We start from the raw sequence: 12,061 nt of genomic DNA on the forward strand, positions 1-12,061 counted from the left end.
GGATATGTTATTTTTTTTTATGAAACCATGACAATTGAATCTTTAATGTAAATGTGTGAGTTAGGATTATATGCAATTGTTTATCAATGGCCAATTTTGCAATATCAAATTGTGAGGTTCATATTTTGGTGGAAAATGAATCAAAGAGGTTGTATTACAGAGGAGTTAGGTGGTTGGTACACTTAATCTCCTATGATTAACCATAGGGATTCGTTCAAGTACTTTTGAAAAATATTGGATCCATATAATTAGGCAGAAATATTATCACTTTCTGCTTCAGCTATTATAAATAGTTAGATCGATTATACATGGGCACACCAACAACATCCATTCCCAGGGTTAGCAATTCCCTTTCTTGTTATCAGAATAATGTTCACGACATGGGTAGAATTGCACATGTTTTCAGATAGAAGGGAATTTCGTCTTTTCTACTAGTCTAAGATGGCGGCAGCATGCTGGCCATGCACTAAGGTGATCCGCTTTTAGTGTCTATGGTTATGACGTCAGACGCGATAGATACACGGTATGTTAACGGGTAGGAGAGTGAACGCGGTTTACAAGGCATCGAGAAGTCAGGAGGAAAGTAGTTACGCGACCCCCAGTGTCTAGGTAAGAAGCGGTTGAAAGAGTGGCTGCAATGTTTGGAGGTTCACCTGTTGGACACACTTGGACTAAGCGCTTTGTACTTGTATTGCAGTGTCGAGTGAGTAGAGAGAAGATCGGTTCTGTTACCATAGTGAAGGGCGGCAAGTAAATTGAAACTCAGGTATGATTGCATATGGTTTTGCGTGTAGTAGTGCACATGGAGGCTCGTAGGAAGTACTGATGCCATACATTTTGCGTTTTTGTGTTTACAGTATTTGGGGTAGTGAAACTTTATGGTCCTGTAACGCGATTTCTTCATCAGAAGAGGATTGCAGAGGAGGAGCTAAGCCAGGAACCAAGATGGCCGCGTAAGCTCCCGGCTCCGCCAACCTCCGCCAGTTGCTCATAAATCCTGCTATTGATCCTGATTTCGCACCGGACTCCCGTGTGGCTGAAGTGTCGCTGAGCCTACAGTTGCAATCCCGAGCTTTCTATCATCTCGAATGGTGATGCTACGCCGTGTTTTCATTCTCGGCCTAACCCAGCGTGGAAGCCGGGGCCTTGATTTCTGACCCATCCGGGTTGGAGTTGATCAACATCGGACGCGGGACCTGGGTTGTGTCCGGTCTCTCGAAGTGGAGAATATCCTGCCTGGTTTGGATGGTGGTATTGTGATCGGGTTGATACCAAGTGTACGGCGGCTAGAAGCATCGATAGCTGTGGACGGGGGTCTGTCGCCCGAAGACCCTGCTGACCCCCCGGGGTTGAAGGATTTGGATCCTCGCGGTCGGCGATGGTGTTCAGATTGCGAGCTTAACGGACACACGCCGTTACCGTCTAGGCAGCCTGTGCCTGTGGCCCCGGAGTAGTCGACCTCCGGGGCAAATAGATTTGATTTGTTGCCGCGAGAGGAGATGGAATGGGAGGAATGTACGCCATCGCTGCTGACCGTAATGGCCGCCATTGGGACGTTACACTCGCAAGTCACTGCCATCTTCCATAAAATGATCGCAACAGCTGGAAATTTGTGCTTGAGACCGGACCACGACCCTTTCCCAGACTTGGAACACGCTGTGTTACCCGCGGATCTGATCCCGCCTGAGACAGAGGGCCCCGTACGGAAACCAGATCTGGTGTTTTTTGTCAGCTCCCGACCTACAGCCTGCGTACTTGGTACTACCAAACACTCAGCATTCTCAATGGTGATACCGCCCAATCGGGACATAGTCGATCGTATACGCCTGGACAACGCCCTCAGCACCTATCGGACTGATTTATTGCTCTTCCCCTCCCACTTGGTTCCGGTACGTCCTAGTGACTCACTGTTGATGGACGGATATTCTTGTTTGGTTCGGGGACTTCGAGGTCTAACACTGTGGTATCGATTTAACTGTAATGGTTTTGCCTCTGTAGAACGCTTTGATTCTTCATTCAAGATGGCGACTCGAGCAGAGAGACTTCGCACGAAAGATCGCAGGGGCCAGGGATGAGTTCTATTGTCTGGGTTTTATATAAAGACTCTATTTGAAACGGGACTTGCAGCTTATAATGTGGCGGGAGTCGGGCGGTTTTTGTAACCTTCCCCGGTATGTTTGGCTTATAATTGTTGCTTACATAATGTTTTGATTATACTTAGGGGTGGTTTGCTTCTGGCCGGGGATACGGGAGACCGGGAGCCTGTATGATCTCTCCTCCTCCACTTTTTCCTTCTTTTAGGTCTTTAGTTTCTGGGCGACAGGCACGCTGCTAGTGGGGTTAGGCCGTAGCCATTGCAGGGGTGCAGGGTGGGGGGATTTGGGGGGGGGGGTTGTTTTGTCTTTGTTTTAGTTCTATGGCCTTTTTCTTTCCTTTTCCCTTATATGAGAGGTGTTTGTTTATCCTGATTTGATCCTTTCCGCATTTCTGGGTGTCTGCTCCTGTCTTAGTTATCCTGAGTTGTGGGTAGGCGGGCATTGACGTTTTCAGCTTAACGGGGTTGATGATTGTATTGATTTCTTTATGCACCTATTAATGTTGACGTTTCTTACGCCTTGCTTGATTTTGTCATATTGGTCTACACGCCTGCTCACCATTGAACAGTATCTTATTGTATGATGCCCGCTATGTATACTATTTCCTCTCGTTTTTCTCTATTAATAAAAAGAAATATTAAAAAAAAGAAGAGGATTGCAAAAAAAAGCTCAGGTAGGATAGAGATAGAGGGACAGTGATGATATATTGCATAACTACTCCGTAAGATGCAAGGAGTTGACGCTCGTACTTATGTTTGTTTTTAGGAGCATCACAGCATACAGGTCAGTTTAAAGTACTTGATAGATGATTGCTAAGGGTTAAGGTAGCACGCAGTAACACCACTGTGATGGAAGCACGGATTTGGATAATCTCGGTTTGATTCATTTTTTAACAAAATCACCCACACACTGGAGTAAATCCATGGTGAAGGTCTACTGTATCCCTATAAATGTTAATATTCATGTTTATAGATATAGATTTGGTTTCTGTTGGTTTAATTACAGTATTCCCCTGAAGAAGGTATCATTATACCGAAATGCATTGGGACAGAAAATACGACATGCTGTGAAACGAATGAATACATGATGTAATGTTTTTCATTGCATACAACAGAAGAATACGTATAGAGAAAATGTCTGGATGAAGAAACACAACACGTGTCATTTGTTGATTGAATTGTGTTGACTGTTTATCAATTTTATGATTTACCGATTAAGGTATCACTGTATGATGTACAAAATTGTATAGTAGTAACAAAATATTTTTCTAAGGAGCACCCTCGGGGCAGGTGACAAGTGCGCCACTCTCGAGCAGTATACTGTTCGTTTGGGTAATTTTGTACTGAAAGGAGCCAGTCAGTTTGAGTGGCAGCACCATATTTAAAATAGAGTGGATCAAGCAAGAGTACTAGAGATAAATAACCACATTAACAGTTCAGGAGTGCAGGGCATCACATTTTCATGTGACTTATACCGTGTTTGCAGACATGTCACCTCAGGCCACGGCCCCTTCCTTCACCACTGTGCAAACACGCCCCGTGGCGCGTTTTAAGTTGGGAAAAAAATTTCCTTTCAATCATGAGGGCTCCGGGGGGCCAACTAGCCCACCAGGTGCTTCCAGTAAGCGCCACTGCGCTGCGTTGCAGAGAGGTATTCTAGGCCGTGCCCCTTTTTACATCTCTCTACTACGCAGCTCTGTGGCGCTTACTGGATGTACCTAGTGGGCTAGTTGGACCCTAGAGACCCTCAAGATTGAAGGGGAATAATTTCCCCACTGATCCTGAAAAGTAATTTTAACCGTACTTACCAGTAACTTGAATTTCCTTCCGTAGGATATCATTGCCTGCATTTTGCTGAAAAAGTTTCTGTGTTGATTTTTTAAACGTACAAATATTCTTCTGAAATCAGCCGAACTCCTAATTCCGATTTCCTCACCTGTTATCAGGAGAGACATTAGTGCTGCATCTTTGAGCCTAGTACTGATCCTGAAAAGTAATGTAAAAGGTATGTCTACATTTAAACATTCAGATCATTTTACTTACAGGTGCATACTGGTTTCTCTAAATCAAAGGGCAAGCAACCATTTTTTCTGATTGCACATTTCTAACATTTTTCACTTTCACGATCTCAGGTCAGGGTGAGCATTAGCGCGCTCATACCGCCGAGATTTAGGTCCTATGTCCTGACGAATGCCAGGTAATTGACACCACGATGGCAGAAACATGTTGACCCCACTTAATGGGAAGTAGCTGAACAATCTATTTAGCCTCCTTCCCACACTTTGTCTTTAATGTGTCTGATTGGCCACTTAAAAAAGTTATTTTTGACACATTCCAGACATTTTTAAACCACACTATCACCCCTTCACTCTTCACAACACAAAAACCAGCTCTGCAGTAATTCTGGCGTCAAAGCACACTGGGGAGGCACTCGGCCTCTCCCGGTGGGGCCCAATGGTGAAGCATGTCACCAACTAGGTTGGTGAGTGAGGGCTTTCCATATAAATCTAAGAAGATTTGTTTCCCCTGATCCCTTTCTTCTTATGAAGTAGTCACACTCCTTTGTTGTTTATACTACCTATCTGGGGGACCAAGTGTGTCTTCTCTACATTATCCCTCACTCTCCTGTTGATAACGGGTAGAAATATCTATTGCACAATGTGTACACAGTGAGGAAAGGAAAATAAATGATTGTGCAAAAAATAAGATGGCTGCAGACAGCAACAGCCATTTTGAAATAAAGGCCTACATTATCAAATGTTAAAATGAGCTTAGCTCATTAACAGGATATCTTGAATTCATTATGCGTTGATTACATATTGTTAAAACAATTATGCATTTTATAAAAATCATATATCACTAGCATGTCAAGATTTTGAAAACTGCATGTCGAGTCAGTAATTCTGAAAGGCAGGTAGGACTGGCACAGAGCTTACCTCCTTGCTGAGGAGACCACCTTTCCTCCATTTTAGACCCACTCTCTCTTTACTGAGGAAGAGGCAGGGTTCAAATTAATGCAGTTTTCCATCTTTTAAACTTCAGATAATAGACTTACTAAACATGAAGAGGACCCCAGAGGCCAGCCAGATGAGGAGGGAGAGGCCTCCTCATGTGGCTGTTCCTCAGAACCCCTTTGGGGGATATGAAGATGCCGCTACCGATGATGGTGCCAATGGTGAGGAAGATGGCCCGCAGTAGCGTGATCTCTCTCTTCAGGAAAGACTGCCACCTCAGCTTTCAAGCTTTTAGGTGACATCCCCATTGCGTCTCCTCTTCGGTCTGTTTTTTGGACTGACACTTTGCAACAACACAGGTTACCCCGTAGCTTTCCATTACTTCTTTCATTAAGTTCTTCTTGTCTTTCAATGGCCTTGAGGTTCAGATAGGCCAGGCACAGAAGGTATCCACTTCTCAGACTCTTCAAAGATATTCCGATTATCTCCTTAAAGTAAGAATAACGAGGTTAAATTCTTGTACCTGCTGTGGGATGAGAGCATACTATCCTGGCACACACAAGAGATTCATTTCATTATTTCTTTAGCAACCAAGGATTTTTAAACTGTCAACAACTTGCAGTTCTTGGCTTTCAATGCAGGCAACTTAAACAACACACAGTTACATGGATATGAATATAATGTCATCCTGCACATTATGCATACAAGAATGATAGTGTCTCTAATACATATAAATCCCACTGAAAGGTATAAATTACATTTCTATGCATAGGATGTTGAATAAATGCATTTGATAAACATAATACACTGCAACTGATAAAAATATATGTGAGTGCATTTGAACCATGAGTATAATGCACCCATACAATTTAGAGTGCTGTAAGCACTCTATCAATATCAAACAAAGAAAAGAAAGAACAAAGCATAGTCATGCATGGTTGGGGAGACAGGGGATATAATAGGTGACAGTACAGAAGCAAAACCAGAGAAAGGGGTGAAAAAGGTGCTCTCTGTCATACTGCTGACGCACTTCAGGCAGCCTTGCGCCAACACAGGCACTCTTGCACCATGGTGCAAGGGTATCTGCATTCGGGCAGGGATTTTATTGTGCAACAAGGCATATCATCCTCAAAACAAGAACAATTCTTAAAGACCTATGCCTCCTCCTATATCTCTTGCAGAATGTAGCAGACAAAGGAAGAGTAAGTAATGAAGATACTGTCCTTCACTATTCCAGGTTTGTGTAGCTCAAAACCCAGATTTACTCTCTTTAGTTTATCTGAGTTTGGTTCTTATGCTCCACCCATGGAATCCCTTACTGATGCAAAGTAATGCTCCATCCATGGAATCCCTTACTGATGCAAAGTAATGCAACGCAGTTGTACCAGCTGCGTTAATTTTTTATTTTTATTAAGCCATGCAAAGCCATGCAAATAGGGGCTTTGCATGGCTAGTAAATCCTAAAATACATTTTGTTTCGGGCTGCATTAAAAAATTAACATAGCCCCACGCAAAATGTTAGTAAATCTGGGCCTTGACTGGTAAATTATGTTTATAAGGTAGCTGCAGTGAAGTCAAGGTATTTGGAGTGGTTGGTAGGAGAAGATGCCCAGCAGATCAAAGTCTGAAATCTGTGCAAGATGGACCAAACTGGATCTTTGGAAAGAGAAGGCCACCCTATTATTATACTGGGTGCTGGTTTGAAGGAGAGACTGTGTACTTCAGATGTGATTTAGCTCTGACAGGAATCTATTCTGACTGACTTTATTCACTGTTTCATGATATTTCCATCTGCATGTGCCTCTGGGATTTTTGTTTGAATTTATTACCAATGTGAAACACAATTTGTGAGGGTTGTGTCACAATTTGTTGGTCAGGGGCCTAGCAATTAATATTCAAGCAGGTGCAGTGGCACTGGGCTGTCAGGGATCCACGTCAATCCCATTGTAGTTGTTTTTAATACCAAGCCATGTGATGAAGTCCCCAGTTTCCTTCCTTGCATTGTGACCATTTCACCCTACGGCACTGGTGCCATTTGAAAAGCTGAATGATTGGAAGAATGGATGAATGACTGGAGGATGGTGGATTTACAGAAAGCAAGTAATGACCCATCAAGAGTTTCCAGCTCCAGAATTCACCATGTATAAAAGAGGCCAATTAGATGGCGCTGGTAACAACTAGAGGCCCAAATTATAGCTTGGTAGTCGGTCTGTCCTTCGTGACGGATGTTTCAATCCGTCCACCAAGTCTGCAAGGCTTCACCCATCTGATTTATATACTAGACATGGGAGAACCGCAGTCAGCCTTGATGGGGGTATTCCTGTCTGACCAGCAGTTATCATTCACCAATGCGACAAATCATTTGCCATCTGAGAATATTCCACTGGTGTTAGAGTTTGGCTTTCCGTATCTATCCATCTGAAATACGGATACGTACGTCACAACACCTAAGATGAAAAGACAAAGTAATCAAACCTGCACATAATACTATAAAACACACCCAATTTAATATCATGATCCTGTGCCTTTCTCATCTTGCAGCAGTAACAGGTTTTTTGTTGGTTGCCTTCTACGAGTTCAGTTATTTTTTAATGTATTTTTCCTTGGCTTTTCCCATAATTATCTTTCATTATCCTCACCATGTCTGGCAGTGGAAACCCCAGGTGCTCAGACACCGAGTTTACAGTCATGGCTAATGAGATAACTAGGGTAGAGCCCCAATATTTAGATCTCTTGTTCAAAATACCACAGTAACCCAGGAAACCGCACATGTGGTAGAGAATTGTCTCAAGAGTGAATGTTGTATCTAACAACAGGCATTCACAGGAGGAAACTAGGACGCACTGGAATGGTATGCAGGGTAGGGTAAGGTTATAATTATAATTATTATTACTTAAGGATTTGTAGAACATATCAGCTACTCAAAAGAGTGCCCCAGTGCTAAGTAGCAGTAAATAACAGGTACTAAAAAGTGGAACTAAAGAGCCAGGTCTGAAGAAGTCTCTTAAATGACGCAATGTCATACAATGAGTGGAGCTGAACTAGAAGGAAATCCCACTCCCCAGAAGCCAGATAAGAGAATGAGCTGCTGCCTAACATTTTCTATCTGAAGTGTGGGGTTGGTACCAGCAAGGCATTGGATGAACCATGACGGTTGGTAAGGTGTAACTCTATTAGAGAGCTACTGAACACCTGTAAGATAAAAGTCTCTGTGTGCCAGGACCACACCTTTAAATCTCACGTGTTCTTTTATAAACAAGCAGTGAAGCCTTAATACCTGGTTGAATGTGGGCTTTCCTGAGAAGACGTAATAAAAGCCGGACAGAAGCATTCTGTACCAACTGTAGACTCTTCAGGAGGTAGGCTGGTAGTTCCCAGTACAGAGAGTTCTCATAATCCAGCCTTGCCAATGTATGCATAGGTGTGACGTTTTGTTTATTAGTGTATGCATGCGTTTGTACCTGCATATGTCAGTGTCTTCATTTTAGGGTGTTGTCTACCTTGAAATCTGTGGGTGTCGGTGGTCCCGCCCTGGCCTGGATTGCTAATTTTCTTTCTGATCGCACGTTTCAAGTATTTTCCCCTACATCCGTTTCATCAATCTTCCCCTCTAAACACGGTGTTCCACAAGGGTCTATCCTTAGCCCCCTTTTTTTTAATTTGTATGTGAGACCCCTGGCTTTCTTGGCGGAACAGGCTGGTCTCACGATTTACTCTTACGCCGATGACACTCAAGTCATCTATTCACTCTCCACCAATAAAAATTCTTCTCCTTCCTCTCTCCAAAATGGACTTCGACAAATATCTGCATGGATGCTCCATCACAAATTAAAATTAAATGGGGACAAAACAGAACTACTTCTGTTTGGCCAAGACATCTCGCTATGGGGCCCACAACATTGGCCATCTGAGATGGGTCCTCTCCCCACCCCAACTACGCTTGCTCGTAATCTTGGGGTCCTCCTTGACAATAAATTGTCCTTCAGGCAGCACGTCGTGAAAGTCTCCGCCACCTGTACTACCATCATCAGGTGGCTGAGGAAAATCACATGGATGCTGCCTGTTGACACCCTGAGGACGGTAGTCCAGGCTCTGGTCATCTCACGGCTGGACTACGGGAACATCTTACTCTTGGCTGCCTGTAAGGAGGTAACTAGGAAGTACCAGGTGGTACAAAATATGGCTGTTCGCCTTATTTGTAACCTTCCTGCTAGAACATCGACCTCGTCTCACATGCGCAAACTGCATTGGCTGCGGATTGAGAATAGGGTAAAATTCAAGGCTTTGTGCCTTATGCACAAAATCCTGACAGGGAAAGCCCCACACTATTTATCTGTTTTAGTGCAGCACTATGTCCCCTCACGCACACTTAGGTCCTCCACCCAAAATAAAGTCAAAGTACCATGTGTCAAGAGAGCGAAAATGGGAGGTCGGTCTTTTTCCCTGTTAGCACCCTCTCTTTGGAACTCTCTACCTTTATTCTTACGATCTGAAATGTGTTTTTTGACTTTCCGCAAGGGAATTAAGACCTGGCTATTTAATATGTAATCTGCTGATCCGATGCCCCTCTCACCTTGTATACCTTCTGTCTGCTCTAGCGCCGGGAAACCTTCGGGTAGCTGTGCGCTTAATCAAGTGTAATTATAAATAAATAAATAAAATAAATAAGGGCACTATGTAGAGAGCCAGCTTCCTACAATGGTGTCATTCATCTGTTTAGAAAGAAAAGAAACATAATCATGAGTTAGTATTAAATTTAACAAAATTGAATAATAAACTTCAAACAAAACAGTAATCATTTCTTATACAGTAATATGTATCTTACATGACATTAAAGCATTTTGTTTTCCCTTTTTTACTGTTCTCAGCTTTCATACTTATTCACCATAAACAATGTACTGCTTGAATATTCATCCTTGAACTGTGGTGAAAAAACAATCATATAGATTGTAGGAAAAAAAGCTGCACAATATAGCCTGTAATTAAGTGACACAATGCATTGCACTCACTGCAATTTGTTAATCAGTTGTTTTACTTACAGTTACTTCACTACTCTAAACAAACCTATCTTAAACATATTTGTTTTAATATTATACCTGGTACAATACTACTAATGCGTATAAACCACACTTGAATTTTGTAAATCCACTGGAAAATATCACCTCTGGTAGCCTGAATGATGTCTACATAGCTGATGATCCAGGTAAAAGAAATCCCACACATTACTTTTTTCCAGAAATAGCACATAGAAGTTGGATTAAAGAAACAAAAGCTGACAGTTCTGGCAGTTTTGGATTCAATTTAATGTTCCTGTGATTGCATTGTGTTCATCCTGTTTCGCTCTTTCACTAGTCATTGTAAAATCCAGATGTTATGTTAACTCCTTTGTGGAAAATAAAAGCACTCTTTAATTTTGGAGAACTTTTTAAAGACATCATCCCCGAAAGGCCGAATAATGTCTAAAACAATGAAGATCCATGCAGAAGAAAGACCGTACATTACCTGATTGAAGAAACAAAAGGTAAGACTTTCATAGTTTGAAAGAAAGCTTTAGTTAAGGATGCATTCTGTCCATCCAGTTTCACTCTTTAAATAGACAGTATAGTGTCCAGATGTTATATTAACTCAATAACATCATAAGTTCTTCCAGAAATTGATATTTGTCCTGCAGTGAAGTTTATAACTTTGGTTTCTAATTTTGATATATCTGCTCTGCATAATTGCAGCATTATTATAAGGTATTTTCCACGTTTTTGCATTTGGAATATGGACATAAATTTGATCTACAATTTGGGTAGGTCATATTTTGGTTAGCCGTTTTAATCAACCTGTCAAAAGGCAAGGTTTAGGAAAATGGTAGTGTTAAGAACAGAAATCTCTCTTTATTTGAATGGTAGATGTAAAAGTGCAATTTCACAGTCATGGTTCCATAGGTAAATCAGTCCAAATAGGTCATCTATGTTTATTTCTTAGTTCTAAAACTTCAACGATGACCATTATAATGTACCGTGCATCTTGGTGTGTGTTCTTAGTACATTTTACTGATCCACTACATATATCAACTGGATCTTGAATGCTTGCAGCACAATGCTTTACATTCGTATCACTAAGTAAACATTGGCGCATTCTACACAATACAGAACATGACCTCTTGTGTGGTTTCTACTCTGTTGGAGTTATAGGATGTGATAAATGAAACAGTACATTGAGAATAACATTTGCATAGCACTTGACACCAGAAGTCTTTGAGGACTGGTAACATACAATCGCTCTCTCATTCTCCAGTTTTCTCTTCTTACCATCTTCCTTATTGCACTTCTTTTCAGAAGCATCTGTGGATTCTTTTGTTAGCTTTTGCTTTGGACAGATTGCAGCATCTCTGGATTCTTTTGTTGGCTTTTGCTTTGGACAGATTATTAATTTTTCATGTATGGAATACTCTCCTAAATGAGGAGCGTACATACTTGTTAACCAATTATACTCTCAGGTCCCGATTCATAGAATGAACTTAAGACTCAATCCTAAACTTACTACTATTTTGGTATTCACAGAATGCACTTACTACTTTTGGCATTCACAGAATGAACTTACTACTTTTGGTATTCACAGAAGTTAGGATTTTGTCTTGAGTTTGTTTTAAGACAGACTTAAGGCAGACTTAAGACAGACTTAAGACAGACTTAAGACAAAATCCTAACTTCTGTGAATACCAAAAGTAGTAAGTTCCCTCTGTGAATGCAAAAAGTAGTAAGTGCATTCTGTGAATACCAAAATAGTAGTACGTTTAGGATTGAGTCTTAAGTTCATTCTGTGAATCCGGCCCTAGGACACTACTTGCATTGGCACAAACTTTCCTGCCATCAAAATCAACCAATACCAAACCAGACAATGTTCTCACTCAAGACAATACGACATATGCCATACCTTCCTTTAAACACAGTACTACCAATATTAATAAAAGGTATGTCTACACTTAAACATTCAGATTATCTTTTCTCAGAAGATCAGTGGT

The sequence above is a fragment of the Lissotriton helveticus genome, chromosome 1_1, assembly GCF_964261635.1.
Source record: "Lissotriton helveticus chromosome 1_1, aLisHel1.1, whole genome shotgun sequence".
Lineage (NCBI taxonomy): Eukaryota > Metazoa > Chordata > Amphibia > Caudata > Salamandridae > Lissotriton > Lissotriton helveticus.